Here is a 6000-nt window from a genome sequence, read left to right as displayed (position 1 = left end):
CGACACTGTCGACCTTTTGGTTCACGCGGTGTCGGAGCAAAGTCGCGGAGACGACAACGACGGCGGAAACGATTGCATTAGAGCGTTTTTCCACGCCGCTGCTAACATTCCATTGCCACGGCAACGTTCTTATCTTCGATCGTTTCTTCTATACCTGACCGGTTAGGAGCAACCTCGACAATGGCATCAATCGCGAATATGCAACCGTTGGATTAGATCCTCTATCGATTGAACCAGGATCAATCGTCCTTTTCGATGACGGAGACGGCGATGTCGGGCAAACTACGCGTAACTGATGGTTTTATCGGATCAGAAGTTATCGCAACCGGCGATCTTATCGGGTCATAAACTTTCTTAAGTCACCGATATCAGCGCTTCGAGAAGTGCAGTTACCAGTGACACAGAATCAAGATACAGGCAAGATGATTTTCTCGATTGCCGATGGTGAAGGTGGAGTTAGCGCAAGGAGTAGAATCGTTGAGACCAAAGTGGCGCCCGTTATCACGAAAAGCATCGAATCGGTTCACTGCAATCGATTCGATTCGCAAAACGCGTTGAGAAGATCCGAAGAATCCGCCGCTTCCAGCTCGAGTCTAGAGATCGTCGCTTTGAAGATACGATGATGATGAATGTAATAACTCGCAATTGGCCAGAAGAAGCTGCCGCTGTCTCTGTCATCGTAACTGATTCACACTGGTCAAGTGTATCGGAGCTGTCAAGCTCGAATGGCGGAGATGCTGGTAATGAGAGTATTTCGAATAGGATTATTACGATCCCTGGTCCTGGTGCCGGTGCTGTCGCAGCAGGAACCACAGGATACCGAAGAAGATACCGAAGTGAAGAGCAATCTCATCCGATCGCTAAGAGGAAGGAGAGATTGGGTGCGTGGAGAACGTTGGGAGCGTTGCTTGGAAAACCTGGAAGATCGCCGAAGAAACAAAAATGCAGAAGTTGCTAGCTCGCTACTCCGATTTCCGAAGATTTTGTCTGCAATGGAGAAAAGAAACGCGTGAAATTGATTCGACTGAAAGGAAATTGGAAACGAATCGGAAGCTAGCTGCGTCTGTAAACACCGAGAAGAATTATATGCAAGTAGACGATTGTGGGAACGAGTAACCTAGCAGCGGTAACGACGACGATGGCAATAAGAAAAATGCAGCGAGTATGTCATCTACATCGTCTACGTCTATTTTTACTCGATCGAATATGGATCGCTGTCGGTTATGTTCGATAAAGGAGGATGAAGACGACAAGAAACGTATTGAGCTAGTCGAAGAGATGGACAAATCTCTCGATTTGACTATAATGGAGCCGGAAGGACGGGAATCGTTGAAACATTTAGACCCGATGCCTTGCGATCCAAATACGATCGTAGAAAAATTAAAATTCCTCCGTGGAAAAGGCCAGATCATTCGACAAACTATCAGGCGTTTGGAAATCGACAGCAAAACGAAACGCGAGACGATTGCGCGAGGTCTGTTCCAGATTACCGATATCATCTGTTCGCTCGGCGGTTTTGTCGGTTTTCGATGGGATGGAACGAAATATGACTGTTTCTTCTGGTGATAATAATCGGAAGGTCAAGCTAGAGGCTGCTACTTCCTGTAGGGTTTTTATCCTTCTTTTAGAGACGTTTGGTGCCGGTGCCACGAGAATTTTTAAAATATTTATTTGCATTACTAATTGCATTGCTTAATTACTTGTATCTCGCATTTATTCAGGAGCACTGACCTCTTCTTTCTTAGATTTGTCAAATTAAAAAATTAGAACAGCCAAAGCAACGATAGTAGATAGTCCGGTGTGAATGCCCTGTCTCGAACCAAATGTAGAAAATATATTATTATTTTAGTTAGTATATAGTTTATATATTATTTTGATAGAATATTAGCAATAATTGGTTTAGTTTCGTGGGATGAGAAAGGCTGAAAGTCACTGATCTATGATATAATGGCGAGGAGAAATAATAAATCGATGCGTTCTCTTTCGAAAGAAGGGACTAAAGAAATTTGACCTGACGTAGAGTATAAAGGCAGGTTTTGAAACCTGAATAAAATTTTGCGTGATAAAGGAAGCTATGTGTAGCTCATAAACAAAGTCAATTTTTAAAATTAACTAAATTTCATTAAACACAGATACAGAGGCAAAGTTACGTTTTAACGTACAAGTAATGATTAAAGAATATTTTATTTAAAATATTTCCGTAACGAATGAATAAGAAGCTTCGATCCATTGCGATTCATAATTACTTTGACTAACTCTGAATAATTTTTATATTATAACGTTCGAGTTGAACAAAGGCTAACAACCAAGAAATACATAGACTGCAAGCTTCTATACGACAAGAGCGTAAATTTAAATAAACATTGTGATCTATCACGATATCGTTACTTTAAGTGTATTAAGATAAAAGATAAGCACGATCGTGGTCTCAAGCTTGACACAAAAAAGTGCAACGATGCTCCGTGGAAGATCAAAAGGTTCTTCACGAAATCGCTAAAGGAGGCAATGCTCCCTATCGATCCTAATAAAATCAATATACTATTTCAATATACTATTACAGTGTACAATACATCATTGTAATTTCTTTACTTTATAAACTTTGTATCACGTAGGTATTATATTATAGTTCTGTATCAAATACTTCTAGTTAATTAGTTACGCTTAGATTGCATATCTTTATGTAAATTTATAGATAGATAGACAGATAGATAACTTTATTTTTCTGCCTATTCGGTCTTGAAAAGTGGGTTGGCACATGATTTCGCGTACAAAATCAATGTAAATAAACATATATCAGTGAAATACTTTAAAAATAATTACAATACTTAGGATACTTAATATACTCGCGAAACCTATTCAGCCTACTGACTTCTTCTTTTTACTATTTTCTATATTTACTTTCTTCCTTGTTCTTGTCTCCGCACAATTATCCTTCTGGTTAATTTCCTTTCTCTTCCAGCTTCTCTGCATTCTGCAATTCTATCGTTTCTTCCCCTTGTCCGCGTAATGTATTTCATTATAACGTCTTCTTCTTCGCTTTTAGTTTCTCAGAGTTTCTTAATTCTTTTCTCGTTACAGCTAAATCTCGCTATCGTCTATCGATCCTTGTTATATCTCATATACTTTGGATACACTGCTCTGTTTTCTTCTGTTATTTCTCTGTATTTTCCTTTTATATCATATCTGACTGTCATATCGTGTATTATGCAAATTTATATTTTTACGAATACGACGTAAGAAATATGGATTTGTCTTTTTTTTCTTAACCTAAATATTGTAACAAACAAATTCATTTTAGATGTTTTATTTATCTATTCGTAGGCATTGTGTGCTTCTCACATACTCTTCCATATTTCAATTTTCCGTAAATATATCAATATCTTTACTTTATATCTTATAGAAAAATATTTTGCATTAAATACTAAGCTTAATTCTTCGTACAAAAATTCTTTTTCATTCGGTCGAATTCTATCCTGGATAACGTGTTTTCGTATTCGTTCAGACTTATTGAAGTAACTACTTCAAGAAAAACTCTACATCTTTATTTATGTATATCCGTGACTACTACTACGCAGAAATATTCTACATAAGGAGAAGTGCATATTATTGTACCCTTGAACATACATTATGTTTTAGGTTGCAAGGTCTAGAAACAAAGCAATTAATAAAAAGATTTCTATTTATGTTCCCTGTAGCCTCTAACCAAAGCTATACGGTTAACTTTTTTGGTAATATCCTTTTGCTATAAACATATGAACGTGCTCCCTATCATTCCATTGTCTAGTAACACTAAGACAGTAAAGATTTGAATCAGCATAAACTTATACTTATACCTTTAATTATTTCAATACACTTTTCTATTACAAATTCATCCACTCGTTCTTCGATCAGTCAACCTCAACCTCAACAAGACTCTATGGTTTGAATGTTCTGAAATTACTCAGAATCAGAGCGTTTATGGTTCTCGAGTCGTTTCTTAAAATTTAAGAGAAGAACCATTTTCACGGCAGGAAACTCGGGGCTAATGATAACTTCCGTTTTCCTCTTGATGAATCGGCTTTCCAGCCGCCCTCTATGTTTGTATAACAACTAGAAGGGACTGGTATCCCCGTTTTACGCGTATTTATTTGTCGCCATCGAGGGTTCCGCGAGGGATGCAGGGATTTATGACGCCACTTCAAGAGGTGCCTCTCGTTTGAGGCCATTAACGGTTGTTACGTGCAGACTACATTATTACAAACGATGATACGTTATCACATTATTATTTTAGTCGAGTATTGACATTTAAGGTAAGAAAGTTGTGCTATTAAATTGATAAATTGAATTGACAAATATTTATATATACGTTAAAAATTCACGAATAAATTCACAAAATACCGAAGCAAACCGAACGAAAGAAATGTAAATATAGAATTAACAAATTAAAAAGTACATTCGCCTTGTTTAAATCATGAAAAATATGATTGCAATTTCACGTGATTAACGATCCTATTGTGTTCAGGTGTAAATATATATAATCAAGAGAAAAATGTCATATAAAATTAGGTGATTTGTCGAAGGCTGTGTTAAAAAATTATACTAAAAGTAACAACCATAAGAATACCAAAGGAATACTTTGGTCCGCGATCATCGGGTCTTTACGTTTGGATAAAATTAAAAAGGAAAGATATATCAGACGAGTATTAGGTCGTTTCGTTCGGATAAAACGAAATCCAAATGAGCGTCATAGGGTAACAAATTTAATCTTTGATCGCCATTAGTATCACAGGAACAATGAACATTTTGAAACGTTTCGTAATTGCCTTTTCTTAAAGTATCGTCCTTCATTTCTTCTTCATTGTTCCCCCTGTATCTCATATTTTTATTGTAACTTTCTAACAAAGCTCTAAACGATCTATATTCGTGTTCGTAAACGTTTTTGCTTCGTTATACCTGTAAAATGCACGTACAAAGTTTGGCTGTTAAACCGTGAAACAACCTATATAATGAAATAACAAGTTTTTAACGGAGAAAAATGGAAGAAAAAAGAAAAGAAGACAGGATCAAGTGAAGTTTCTTCCGCGTGAGAAACTCAGGGAATTGTCTTTAAACCCGTCCTGGGATGATTCGCAGATTCCCGCGTGAGTGACATGTGTCACAAGGTATGTCGAACCCTTATTTAGAAACGCATCAAAAGTTAGCCCACTTCCAGTCGCATACACGCACACAGTCACAACGCCTGGCCCCTCTCTTCATTGTCAGCCTCCTAATACCACGATCGACTCTTTTTTCTCTTTCTCTTTTCTTTTCTTTCCTACCTTTTTTTTTTCTTCTTTCCTCTGCTTCTTTGACGTACGGAAGCGGGAACATAGAGGATTGCCGAACACAATGCGACGTAATTGGAAGTCACCGGATGCTGAGAATTGGTCGTTTCCCATGATTCGTGAATTTATCGAGCTTGACTCGCGAATCGTCAGCATTTCTTTACCGTTTCTAGCTAACTATAATTTTAAATCAGAATCTGTTACGATTACATTGCGGATTGTTTACGCAGATTCTTATCTTTGGGAAGAATGATTCAAAGAAATAGAAAATTTGTCTCGCTGGAACGTCGAACTGGCACTGCGAGTGCCAAGAAACGAGGTTTTTCCGAGGAGAAGAAAATTTATGCGTTAACGAAGTGCAAATTCATGGAAAAGGAAAATGTGTCTGTAAAAAAAAGCCATGTGCATGCCATGTTTTTTAATCGTGAAGAAAACTCAACGTTGCGTTCATTTAAATAAATGGCACAGATACGAGCGAAGAAACAATTGACTAATGTTCATCGACGATTGTATTTTTGTTTATACTGAAATTTTACACTGTGCTTATTATTATTATTTATTCTCCAATAAAAGATCGAATTTTTTCCCAAGTATCGCACGAAGCATTTTGCCTTGGATATTTTACATACATTTTCATATCACGTGCATTCCGCGGAATTTTGCACTTTCAAATTTCCTGTAAATGCATAAAAATCCG

The sequence above is a fragment of the Bombus impatiens genome, unplaced genomic scaffold (genome assembly GCF_000188095.3).
Source record: "Bombus impatiens unplaced genomic scaffold, BIMP_2.2 scf_0525, whole genome shotgun sequence".
Classification (NCBI taxonomy): Eukaryota; Metazoa; Arthropoda; class Insecta; order Hymenoptera; family Apidae; genus Bombus; species Bombus impatiens.
This window is presented reverse-complemented; position numbering follows the sequence as displayed.